This window comes from Ranitomeya variabilis, chromosome 5, assembly GCF_051348905.1.
Source record: "Ranitomeya variabilis isolate aRanVar5 chromosome 5, aRanVar5.hap1, whole genome shotgun sequence".
Taxonomy (NCBI): domain Eukaryota; kingdom Metazoa; phylum Chordata; class Amphibia; order Anura; family Dendrobatidae; genus Ranitomeya; species Ranitomeya variabilis.
In genome coordinates this window covers 81,406,477-81,420,122 of record NC_135236.1, presented here as the reverse complement: position 1 = coordinate 81,420,122, position 13,646 = coordinate 81,406,477, and the positions used below count along the sequence as shown (strand labels likewise).

Genomic DNA, 13,646 nt, shown 5'->3' with positions numbered 1-13,646 from the left:
TTTCAACCAATCATAATTTATGCTAAAGATAAGCGGCATAAACAATATTTGATAGCAGCTTATCAATTCATATAAGGAAAGTATTTTGGTAAGGAAGGAGCCACTGAAGTCACCAGTATATGAAAATAAACCGCACTTTACTGGTGGAACTGATGAAAGTATATAGAATTGGTAGCAGGTACAAAGCTTGTTGACGGCATCTTCTGCTTTACACACAGGTACACACATTGTGGTTACAGGTGGCGGCACGCATGTTGTGAGAAGCATTACATACAGCATGTTTGTAGGGGTCCTGCATTTTTCTCAGCTTGCTTTCCTACTACCTGCAGCTTACTTTGGTGCAGTGCCCGTGCCCCAGCATGGCAAACTCATTATCTCTAGGTCTGGTCTACACGTCACCTCCGTCTCATCACCTCCAGTGCCATCTTAGGGTCCCCACTAACCGACAGCTCTCATATCACAGGCTCTGCAACATGGAAGCTGAGTTCGCTGTGACTCCTTCCTTTCACACACACAAACTTCAGCTTAGTCTGTCACATTCCCCCGACTGACTTCACTCTCCTCCACTCGACTGAGCTCTACATTTGGAAGCCATGACACTCATAATAATACTATTAACAGTTGCATCCAACATTGATACATAACGGATGCATTAGTATAACACATCCCAGCATAAAGTCACTATAGCATCATCTTTGGAGGTGTAATCCTCTTCCTCTCTGTTACACCCCTGACGAGCCAACTGTCTAATGTGTATGGGCCCGCGTGACTCTCTCTCAGCAGATGATGTCAAGGAAAAAAAAGGATCCGGCATGTCCAATTTTGTGCTGCTGATCCTTTTGTTTCCCAAGAGGTAAGACCCCACCAGAGGAGTCTAGCAGCAACTCTCAAGGAACAGGAGCAATCGATCGAGCCAAGCGTTTCAGTGTATGGCAGAGTTGGGAGAGATAGCTGCTGAATCGGCATTTGGCCAACAGCTATCTATTGTATATAACGGCTTTACAGGCTGTCCGTTCTGTTACATGCAGCGCCCCAGAGTCCTGGTCGTTGCAGTACTGACGCTCCGCCGCTAAGGGGAGTGATGGTACATCTGATGGCACTGAAGGAGTTCACCTGACCAGGTATCACAGACACCAATACACTTCACAGTCTGGCCTCCAGGGGGAGCTAAGGGCGCTATGTATTAGGCCACTCCTCACAATTTGGTAAAACTGGGGGCTGGATAGAAAGTTAGACAGAAGCTGACTGGGTTGGAACCGGGCAACATCCTGTGGCAGAGGGTGTTGCAGGGGAAGATTCAGGGGGGTCCCTGTCAGGGGTGGGATCCTGACAGAGGCCTAGCGAACAAGACAGAACGTTAAGGAACCGCGCCTGCACTACATCGCGGCGGTATCTCAAGAAAGGACAAGAAGCGATGTTTATTGTGAAGAGTGAGAAACGAGATCACAGCAAAAAGGAGATAACACCAGTAGGAGTCGTGCTGTAAGATCGAGGCAACATCCTACTGAGGCGCGTAGCCGGTGGCCGGAACGCCGAGGAAGTATTGGGCTCCAAGCATTACTTCAAACCTACGGCAGGGCAGTTAATTATAGGTTGGCTGTCTCACCTAAATCACCTAAGCAGACATAGGGGCAATTGTGGGAGAGGGGCGACTGTTGTGAATTTACTTTTTGGCTCCCTCTAGTGGCTACTAGTGATTTGACTCTGGGTTTGTCAGTCATTCCTTTTATGCTCACCTGGGTCGTTAGGTCAGGGGTGTTGCTATATAAGCTCCCTGGACCTTCAGTTCAATGCCTGGCAACGTTGATATCAGAGCTAATCTGTAGTGCTCTTGTCTACTGATCCTGGTTCCTGCTTGATTAAGCTAAGTCTGCTTTTTTGCTTTTTGCAATTCGTTATTGTTTGCATTTTTTGTCCAGCTTGTATATTATCTGTATCCTGACCTTGCTGGAAGCTCTAGGGCGGCTGGTGTTCTCCCCCCGGGCCGTTAGACGGTTCGGGGGTTCTTGAATCTCCAGCGTGGATTTTTGATAGGGTTTTTGTTGACCATATAAGTTATCTTACTATATTCTGCTATTAGTAAGTGGGCCTCTCTGTGCTAAACCTAGTTCATCTCTGTGTTTGTCATTTCCTCTTACCTCACCGTTATTATTTGTGGGGGGCTTGTATCCTACTTTTGGGGTCCTTTCTCTGGAGGCAAGAGAGGTCTTTGTTTTCCTCTTCTAGGGGTAGTTAGCTCTCCGGCTGGCGCGAGACATCTAGCGACCAACGTAGGCATGTTCCCCGGCTACTTCTAGGGTTGGCGTTAGGAGTAGATATATGGTCAACCCAGTTACCACTGCCCTATGAGCTGGATTTTTGTACTTTGCAGACTTGCTGATATCTCTGAGACCCTCGCCATTGGGGTCATAACAGTTTGCCAGGCCCTTACTAAATGTTAAATGCATTGATGAAGTGGGATTATAAGAAAGAAAGTTCTGAGTTTTTTTTCTCTCTCTCATTTTTTTTTTTTTTTTTCTTTTCCCCTTTACCTTTGAGTGGCTTGTGATTGCTGCAGACATGAATGTCCAGACCTTGATTACAAGTGTGGACCAGCTTGCTGCTCGTGTGCAGGGCATACAAGATTATGTTACCAGAAATCCTATGTCAGAACCTAAGATACCGATTCCTGAACTGTTTTCCGGAGACCGATTTAAGTTTAGAAATTTCAGGAATAATTGTAAATTGTTTTTGTCCCTGAGACCCTGTTCCTCTGGAGACTCCGCTCAGCAAGTGAAAATTGTTATTTCTTTTTTACGGGGCGACCCTCAGGATTGGGCTTTCTCGCTGGCGCCAGGAGATCCGGCATTGGCTGATATTGATGCGTTTTTTCTGGCGCTCGGTTTGCTTTATGAGGAACCCAATCTTGAGATTCAGGCAGAAAAAGCCTTGCTGGCTATGTCTCAGGGCCAGGACGAGGCTGAGGTGTATTGCCAAAAATTTCGGAAATGGTCCGTGCTGACCCAGTGGAACGAGTGTGCATTGGCTGCAAATTTTAGAAATGGCCTTTCTGAAGCCATTAAGAATGTGATGGTGGGTTTTCCCATTCCCACAGGTCTGAATGATTCCATGGCCCTGGCGATTCAAATTGACCGGCGGTTGCGGGAGCGCAAAACCGCAAATTCCCTCATGGTGTTATCTGAACAGGCACCTGATTTAATGCAATGTGATAGAATCCTGACTAGAAATGAGCGGAAAATTCATAGACGCCAGAATGGCTTGTGTTACTACTGTGGTGATTCTGCACATGTTATCTCAGCATGCTCTAAGCGTCTTACTAAGGTTGTTAGTCCTGTCGCCATTGGTAATTTGCAACCTAAGTTTATTCTGTCTGTAACTTTGATTTGCTCACTGTCATCGTATCCTGTCGTGGCGTTTGTAGATTCAGGTGCTGCCCTGAGTCTTATGGATCTGTCATTTGCCAAGCGTTGCGGTTTTGTTCTTGAGCCATTAGAAAATCCTATCCCTCTTAGGGGTATTGACGCTACGCCATTGGCAGAAAATAAGCCGCAGTTTTGGACACAGGTTACCATGTGCATGACTCCTGAACATCGGGAGGTGATACGTTTTCTTGTTCTGCATAAGATGCATGATTTGGTTGTTTTGGGGTTGCCATGGTTACAGACCCATAATCCAGTCTTGGACTGGAAGGCAATGTCAGTGTCAAGTTGGGGCTGTCATGGAATTCATGGAGATTCCCTGCCCGTGTCTATTGCTACTTCTACGCCTTCGGAAGTTCCGGCGTATTTGTCTGATTATCAGGATGTATTCAGTGAGTCCAGATCCAGTGCTCTGCCTCCTCATAGGGAATGTGACTGTGCAATAGATTTGATTCCAGGCAGTAAGTTTCCTAAGGGAAGACTGTTTAATCTGTCGGTACCTGAACATACCGCGATGCGTTCATATATCAAGGAGTCTCTGGAGAAGGGGCATATCCGTCCTTCTTCTTCCCCTCTTGGTGCGGGATTCTTTTTTGTGGCTAAAAAGGACGGATCTTTGAGGCCTTGTATTGACTATCGGCTTTTGAATAAGATCACTGTCAAATTTCAGTATCCTTTGCCGTTGTTGTCAGACTTGTTTGCCCGGATTAAAGGTGCCAAGTGGTTCACCAAGATAGACCTTCGTGGTGCGTACAACCTTGTGCGCATTAAGCAAGGAGATGAATGGAAAACCGCATTCAATACGCCCGAAGGTCATTTTGAGTACTTGGTGATGCCATTTGGGCTCTCTAATGCACCTTCAGTTTTTCAGTCCTTTATGCATGACATTTTCCGGAAGTATCTGGATAAATTTTTGATCGTTTATCTGGATGATATTTTGTTTTTTTCTGATGATTGGGACTCGCATGTGGAACAGGTCAGGATGGTTTTCAAGATTTTGCGTGAAAATTCTTTGTTTGTTAAAGGCTCAAAGTGTCTCTTTGGTGTACAGAAGGTTCCCTTTTTAGGGTTCATTTTTTCCCCTTCTGCTGTGGAGATGGACCCAGTCAAGGTTCGAGCTATTCATGATTGGACTCAACCATCGTCAGTTAAGAGTCTTCAGAAGTTCTTGGGTTTTGCTAACTTTTACCGTCGATTTATCGCTAATTTTTCTAGCGTTGTTAAACCGTTGACGGATATGACCAAGAAAGGCTCTGATGTGGCTAACTGGGCTCCTGCTGCCGTGGAGGCTTTCCAGGAGTTGAAGCGCCGGTTTACTTCAGCGCCTGTTTTGTGCCAGCCTGATGTCTCACTTCCCTTTCAGGTTGAAGTGGATGCTTCGGAGATTGGGGCAGGGGCCGTTTTGTCGCAGAGAGGCCCTGGTTGCTCTACTATGAGACCTTGTGCCTTTTTCTCTAGGAAGTTTTCGCCGGCAGAGCGAAATTATGATGTGGGCAATCGGGAGTTGTTGGCCATGAAGTGGGCATTTGAGGAGTGGCGTCATTGGCTCGAGGGTGCTAAGCATCGTGTGGTGGTCTTGACTGATCACAAAAATCTGATGTACCTCGAGTCTGCTAAACGCCTGAATCCTAGACAGGCCCGCTGGTCATTGTTTTTCTCCCGTTTTGACTTTGTGGTTTCGTATTTACCAGGTTCTAAGAATGTGAAGGCCGATGCTCTGTCTAGGAGCTTTGTGCCTGATGCTCCTGGAGTCGCTGAACCTGTGGGTATTCTTAAGGAAGGAGTTATCCTGTCAGCTATTTCTCCAGATCTGCGACATGTGTTGCAGAGATTTCAGGCTGGTAGGCCTGACTCTTGTCCACCTGACAGATTGTTTGTGCCTGCTAAATGGACCAGCAGAGTCATTTCCGAGGTTCATTCCTCAGTGTTGGCAGGGCACCCGGGAATTTTTGGCACCAGAGATCTGGTGGCTAGGTCCTTTTGGTGGCCTTCCTTGTCAAGAGATGTGCGGTCATTTGTGCAGTCCTGTGGTACTTGTGCTCGAGCTAAGCCTTGCTGTTCTCGTGCCAGCGGGTTGCTCTTGCCCTTGCCTGTCCCGAAGAGACCTTGGACACACATCTCTATGGATTTCATTTCGGATCTTCCGGTGTCTCAGGGCATGTCTGTCATCTGGGTGATATGTGATCGTTTCTCCAAGATGGTCCATCTGGTTCCTTTGCCCAAACTGCCTTCCTCTTCTGATCTGGTTCCTGTGTTCTTCCAGAACGTGGTTCGTTTGCACGGCATTCCTGAGAATATTGTGTCGGACAGAGGATCCCAGTTTGTTTCCAGGTTCTGGCGATCCTTTTGTGGTAGGATGGGCATAGATTTGTCGTTTTCGTCCGCTTTTCATCCACAGACTAACGGACAAACGGAACGAACTAATCAGACTCTGGAGGCGTATTTGAGGTGTTTTGTCTCTTCTGATCAGGATGATTGGGTGACCTTCTTGCCGTTGGCTGAGTTTGCCCTTAATAATCGGGCTAGTTCTGCCACCTTGGTTTCGCCATTTTTCTGCAACTCTGGTTTCCACCCTCGTTTTTCCTCGGGACATGTGGAGCCTTCTGACTGTCCTGGGGTGGATTCTGTGGTGGATAGGTTGCAGCGGATCTGGAATCATGTGGTGGACAACTTGAAGTTGTCACAGGAGAAGGCTCAGCGTTTTGCCAACCGCCGCCGCGGTGTGGGTCCCCGACTTCGTGTTGGGGATTTGGTATGGCTGTCTTCTCGATTTGTTCCTATGAAGGTCTCCTCTCCCAAATTTAAGCCTCGATTCATTGGTCCTTACAAGATATTGGAGATCCTTAATCCTGTATCCTTTCGCCTGGATCTTCCGGTATCGTTTGCCATTCACAACGTATTTCATAGGTCCTTGTTGCGGCGGTACGTTGTGCCTGTGGTTCCTTCTGCTGAGCCTCCTGCTCCGGTGTTGGTTGAGGGCGAGTTGGAGTACGTGGTGGAGAAGATCTTGGATTCTCGTCTCTCCAGGCGGAGGCTTCAGTACCTGGTCAAGTGGAAGGGCTATGGTCAGGAGGATAATTCCTGGGTGGTCGCCTCTGATGTGCATGCGGCCGATTTAGTTCGTGCCTTTCACGCCGCTCATCCTGATCGCCCTGGTGGTCTTGGTGAGGGTTCGGTGACCCCTCACTAAGGGGGGGGTACTGTTGTGAATTTACTTTTTGGCTCCCTCTAGTGGCTACTAGTGATTTGACTCTGGGTTTGTCAGTCATTCCTGTTATGCTCACCTGGGTCGTTAGGTCAGGGGTGTTGCTATATAAGCTCCCTGGACCTTCAGTTCAATGCCTGGCAACGTTGATATCAGAGCTAATCTGTAGTGCTCTTGTCTACTGATCCTGGTTCCTGCTTGATTAAGCTAAGTCTGCTTTTTTGCTTTTTGCAATTCGTTATTGTTTGCATTTTTTGTCCAGCTTGTATATTATCTGTATCCTGACCTTGCTGGAAGCTCTAGGGTGGCTGGTGTTCTCCCCCCGGGCCGTTAGACGGTTCGGGGGTTCTTGAATCTCCAGCGTGGATTTTTGATAGGGTTTTTGTTGACCATATAAGTTATCTTACTATATTCTGCTATTAGTAAGTGGGCCTCTCTGTGCTAAACCTAGTTCATCTCTGTGTTTGTCATTTCCTCTTACCTCACCGTTATTATTTGTGGGGGGCTTGTATCCTACTTTTGGGGTCCTTTCTCTGGAGGCAAGAGAGGTCTTTGTTTTCCTCTTCTAGGGGTAGTTAGCTCTCCGGCTGGCGCGAGACATCTAGCGACCAACGTAGGCATGTTCCCCGGCTACTTCTAGGGTTGGCGTTAGGAGTAGATATATGGTCAACCCAGTTACCACTGCCCTATGAGCTGGATTTTTGTACTTTGCAGACTTGCTGATATCTCTGAGACCCTCGCCATTGGGGTCATAACAGTTTGCCAGGCCCTTACTAAATGTTAAATGCATTGATGAAGTGGGATTATAAGAAAGAAAGTTCTGAGTTTTTTTTCTCTCTCTCATTTTTTTTTTTTTTTTTCTTTTCCCCTTTACCTTTGAGTGGCTTGTGATTGCTGCAGACATGAATGTCCAGACCTTGATTACAAGTGTGGACCAGCTTGCTGCTCGTGTGCAGGGCATACAAGATTATGTTACCAGAAATCCTATGTCAGAACCTAAGATACCGATTCCTGAACTGTTTTCCGGAGACCGATTTAAGTTTAGAAATTTCAGGAATAATTGTAAATTGTTTTTGTCCCTGAGACCCTGTTCCTCTGGAGACTCCGCTCAGCAAGTGAAAATTGTTATTTCTTTTTTACGGGGCGACCCTCAGGATTGGGCTTTCTCGCTGGCGCCAGGAGATCCGGCATTGGCTGATATTGATGCGTTTTTTCTGGCGCTCGGTTTGCTTTATGAGGAACCCAATCTTGAGATTCAGGCAGAAAAAGCCTTGCTGGCTATGTCTCAGGGCCAGGACGAGGCTGAGGTGTATTGCCAAAAATTTCGGAAATGGTCCGTGCTGACCCAGTGGAACGAGTGTGCATTGGCTGCAAATTTTAGAAATGGCCTTTCTGAAGCCATTAAGAATGTGATGGTGGGTTTTCCCATTCCCACAGGTCTGAATGATTCCATGGCCCTGGCGATTCAAATTGACCGGCGGTTGCGGGAGCGCAAAACCGCAAATTCCCTCATGGTGTTATCTGAACAGGCACCTGATTTAATGCAATGTGATAGAATCCTGACTAGAAATGAGCGGAAAATTCATAGACGCCAGAATGGCTTGTGTTACTACTGTGGTGATTCTGCACATGTTATCTCAGCATGCTCTAAGCGTCTTACTAAGGTTGTTAGTCCTGTCGCCATTGGTAATTTGCAACCTAAGTTTATTCTGTCTGTAACTTTGATTTGCTCACTGTCATCGTATCCTGTCGTGGCGTTTGTAGATTCAGGTGCTGCCCTGAGTCTTATGGATCTGTCATTTGCCAAGCGTTGCGGTTTTGTTCTTGAGCCATTAGAAAATCCTATCCCTCTTAGGGGTATTGACGCTACGCCATTGGCAGAAAATAAGCCGCAGTTTTGGACACAGGTTACCATGTGCATGACTCCTGAACATCGGGAGGTGATACGTTTTCTTGTTCTGCATAAGATGCATGATTTGGTTGTTTTGGGGTTGCCATGGTTACAGACCCATAATCCAGTCTTGGACTGGAAGGCAATGTCAGTGTCAAGTTGGGGCTGTCATGGAATTCATGGAGATTCCCTGCCCGTGTCTATTGCTACTTCTACGCCTTCGGAAGTTCCGGCGTATTTGTCTGATTATCAGGATGTATTCAGTGAGTCCAGATCCAGTGCTCTGCCTCCTCATAGGGAATGTGACTGTGCAATAGATTTGATTCCAGGCAGTAAGTTTCCTAAGGGAAGACTGTTTAATCTGTCGGTACCTGAACATACCGCGATGCGTTCATATATCAAGGAGTTTCTGGAGAAGGGGCATATCCGTCCTTCTTCTTCCCCTCTTGGTGCGGGATTCTTTTTTGTGGCTAAAAAGGACGGATCTTTGAGGCCTTGTATTGACTATCGGCTTTTGAATAAGATCACTGTCAAATTTCAGTATCCTTTGCCGTTGTTGTCAGACTTGTTTGCCCGGATTAAAGGTGCCAAGTGGTTCACCAAGATAGACCTTCGTGGTGCGTACAACCTTGTGCGCATTAAGCAAGGAGATGAATGGAAAACCGCATTCAATACGCCCGAAGGTCATTTTGAGTACTTGGTGATGCCATTTGGGCTCTCTAATGCACCTTCAGTTTTTCAGTCCTTTATGCATGACATTTTCCGGAAGTATCTGGATAAATTTTTGATCGTTTATCTGGATGATATTTTGTTTTTTTCTGATGATTGGGACTCGCATGTGGAACAGGTCAGGATGGTTTTCAAGATTTTGCGTGAAAATTCTTTGTTTGTTAAAGGCTCAAAGTGTCTCTTTGGTGTACAGAAGGTTCCCTTTTTAGGGTTCATTTTTTCCCCTTCTGCTGTGGAGATGGACCCAGTCAAGGTTCGAGCTATTCATGATTGGACTCAACCATCGTCAGTTAAGAGTCTTCAGAAGTTCTTGGGTTTTGCTAACTTTTACCGTCGATTTATCGCTAATTTTTCTAGCGTTGTTAAACCGTTGACGGATATGACCAAGAAAGGCTCTGATGTGGCTAACTGGGCTCCTGCTGCCGTGGAGGCTTTCCAGGAGTTGAAGCGCCGGTTTACTTCAGCGCCTGTTTTGTGCCAGCCTGATGTCTCACTTCCCTTTCAGGTTGAAGTGGATGCTTCGGAGATTGGGGCAGGGGCCGTTTTGTCGCAGAGAGGCCCTGGTTGCTCTACTATGAGACCTTGTGCCTTTTTCTCTAGGAAGTTTTCGCCGGCAGAGCGAAATTATGATGTGGGCAATCGGGAGTTGTTGGCCATGAAGTGGGCATTTGAGGAGTGGCGTCATTGGCTCGAGGGTGCTAAGCATCGTGTGGTGGTCTTGACTGATCACAAAAATCTGATGTACCTCGAGTCTGCTAAACGCCTGAATCCTAGACAGGCCCGCTGGTCATTGTTTTTCTCCCGTTTTGACTTTGTGGTTTCGTATTTACCAGGTTCTAAGAATGTGAAGGCCGATGCTCTGTCTAGGAGCTTTGTGCCTGATGCTCCTGGAGTCGCTGAACCTGTGGGTATTCTTAAGGAAGGAGTTATCCTGTCAGCTATTTCTCCAGATCTGCGACATGTGTTGCAGAGATTTCAGGCTGGTAGGCCTGACTCTTGTCCACCTGACAGATTGTTTGTGCCTGCTAAATGGACCAGCAGAGTCATTTCCGAGGTTCATTCCTCAGTGTTGGCAGGGCACCCGGGAATTTTTGGCACCAGAGATCTGGTGGCTAGGTCCTTTTGGTGGCCTTCCTTGTCAAGAGATGTGCGGTCATTTGTGCAGTCCTGTGGTACTTGTGCTCGAGCTAAGCCTTGCTGTTCTCGTGCCAGCGGGTTGCTCTTGCCCTTGCCTGTCCCGAAGAGACCTTGGACACACATCTCTATGGATTTCATTTCGGATCTTCCGGTGTCTCAGGGCATGTCTGTCATCTGGGTGATATGTGATCGTTTCTCCAAGATGGTCCATCTGGTTCCTTTGCCCAAACTGCCTTCCTCTTCTGATCTGGTTCCTGTGTTCTTCCAGAACGTGGTTCGTTTGCACGGCATTCCTGAGAATATTGTGTCGGACAGAGGATCCCAGTTTGTTTCCAGGTTCTGGCGATCCTTTTGTGGTAGGATGGGCATAGATTTGTCGTTTTCGTCCGCTTTTCATCCACAGACTAACGGACAAACGGAACGAACTAATCAGACTCTGGAGGCGTATTTGAGGTGTTTTGTCTCTTCTGATCAGGATGATTGGGTGACCTTCTTGCCGTTGGCTGAGTTTGCCCTTAATAATCGGGCTAGTTCTGCCACCTTGGTTTCGCCATTTTTCTGCAACTCTGGTTTCCACCCTCGTTTTTCCTCGGGACATGTGGAGCCTTCTGACTGTCCTGGGGTGGATTCTGTGGTGGATAGGTTGCAGCGGATCTGGAATCATGTGGTGGACAACTTGAAGTTGTCACAGGAGAAGGCTCAGCGTTTTGCCAACCGCCGCCGCGGTGTGGGTCCCCGACTTCGTGTTGGGGATTTGGTATGGCTGTCTTCTCGATTTGTTCCTATGAAGGTCTCCTCTCCCAAATTTAAGCCTCGATTCATTGGTCCTTACAAGATATTGGAGATCCTTAATCCTGTATCCTTTCGCCTGGATCTTCCGGTATCGTTTGCCATTCACAACGTATTTCATAGGTCCTTGTTGCGGCGGTACGTTGTGCCTGTGGTTCCTTCTGCTGAGCCTCCTGCTCCGGTGTTGGTTGAGGGCGAGTTGGAGTACGTGGTGGAGAAGATCTTGGATTCTCGTCTCTCCAGGCGGAGGCTTCAGTACCTGGTCAAGTGGAAGGGCTATGGTCAGGAGGATAATTCCTGGGTGGTCGCCTCTGATGTGCATGCGGCCGATTTAGTTCGTGCCTTTCACGCCGCTCATCCTGATCGCCCTGGTGGTCTTGGTGAGGGTTCGGTGACCCCTCACTAAGGGGGGGGTACTGTTGTGAATTTACTTTTTGGCTCCCTCTAGTGGCTACTAGTGATTTGACTCTGGGTTTGTCAGTCATTCCTGTTATGCTCACCTGGGTCGTTAGGTCAGGGGTGTTGCTATATAAGCTCCCTGGACCTTCAGTTCAATGCCTGGCAACGTTGATATCAGAGCTAATCTGTAGTGCTCTTGTCTACTGATCCTGGTTCCTGCTTGATTAAGCTAAGTCTGCTTTTTTGCTTTTTGCAATTCGTTATTGTTTGCATTTTTTGTCCAGCTTGTATATTATCTGTATCCTGACCTTGCTGGAAGCTCTAGGGTGGCTGGTGTTCTCCCCCCGGGCCGTTAGACGGTTCGGGGGTTCTTGAATCTCCAGCGTGGATTTTTGATAGGGTTTTTGTTGACCATATAAGTTATCTTACTATATTCTGCTATTAGTAAGTGGGCCTCTCTGTGCTAAACCTAGTTCATCTCTGTGTTTGTCATTTCCTCTTACCTCACCGTTATTATTTGTGGGGGGCTTGTATCCTACTTTTGGGGTCCTTTCTCTGGAGGCAAGAGAGGTCTTTGTTTTCCTCTTCTAGGGGTAGTTAGCTCTCCGGCTGGCGCGAGACATCTAGCGACCAACGTAGGCATGTTCCCCGGCTACTTCTAGGGTTGGCGTTAGGAGTAGATATATCGTCAACCCAGTTACCACTGCCCTATGAGCTGGATTTTTGTACTTTGCAGACTTGCTGATATCTCTGAGACCCTCGCCATTGGGGTCATAACAGGCGACGCTAGGGTCCCGGAAGAACTCCAGGCCTACCCGTCATACGGGGGGGGCCTAGCCATATCATCTGGGGGACGGAGAAGAACATCAGAACAGACATAAGTTGTGGGAAAGAACATCAGAAACAGACACAATAGTTGTGAGGACTATCCCGTGGTGCTCAGCAGGGAAGTACTACAACACACAGGCGCTAGAAGGTAGGCACTGATTTCCACCTGCAAAGGGAATTCTGGAGGTGCCATCGGACCGGCCGGTCTCAGCCAGCCCTGTTAACCGTACTCCGGATTGAGGATCTTGAAGCCTTCAGTAAAGAGGTAAAGAGACTGCAACCCTGTGTCCTCATTATTCACCGCAACCTGCACCACGTACCACCACCTACACCTTTCATTGGACGCCCCTTAGCAGGGTCACGGACCGGGTCTAGCCACTGTGACAACCCCAGAACTGAGACAAGGAGGCCCGGTACCGAGTACCCCGCGGCCCTGCGTCTGGGGGCGCTCCAAACTTGGCATCACGAACAGGATCTACTTAAGCCTGAAGAATCAGGTCATGTGTGCCTTGGAACTGTGATTTACTGTGCTTGAACTGTGACTTATTGCAAAGACTGTGGATTGCCACTTGCCGCCAAAAGTTCCCGCCAAAACCGCCGCCATCATAGCGCTAAGAAGAGCACAGGAGAAGAAGAGGGGCGTGAAGTGGGCGTAGGCAAGTTGGAGAGCGCGAAAGACAATGTCCGCCCAGTCTAAATATTTCTGTACCTTGAGGACGTGTCCGTCAGCAGCTGAGATCCGTCTCCTAATCCTTAATGGAGGGCGGAGACAACGGAAATGAAACCGCCCACGACGGAGAGAGCGGGAAAAAGACCAGGAAGCGACCCACGTGGAGGATGCGATGGCCGACCGCTCAGACCCAGAGTGTGGGGTTGAAGTGAAGAACTCCCTCAGCTACCCGGAGGAGCGTAGCGGTCCCGTCTCCGCAGCCGAAGTGGGTCTCCTGCAACTCGAGATGGAGGACTTAATTGAACAGCTTCTCCAGCTACGGGTGGAAGCCAAGGCCGCACCCCAGGAGACGCCAGCGGAGGGGTCCCCGACCTCAGTCCCCGCACCGCTGATCGAATTGCTGCCGACGTCTCCACCGATGTTACCGCCAGTGGAACCAGCCGCGAGGGAGGACGTTGCACCGGCCGGTAAGCCCGCCGACCCTGCCCCATTAGCAGAGGACCTGCTGATAGGCCCATTTGCAGCGCCACCTCCCCCTGGGACCTACCGACTCCAGCACCTCCTTCCCTGGGACCAGCC

General features: G+C 48.4%; 1 protein-coding gene across 2 annotated transcripts in view; it reads right to left on the bottom strand.

Annotated features, from left to right (window-relative positions):
* GMIP (GEM interacting protein) overlaps positions 1-13,646 on the bottom strand; it is a 104,766-nt gene that overhangs the window by 14,569 nt on the left and 76,551 nt on the right. The window lies entirely within an intron of this gene.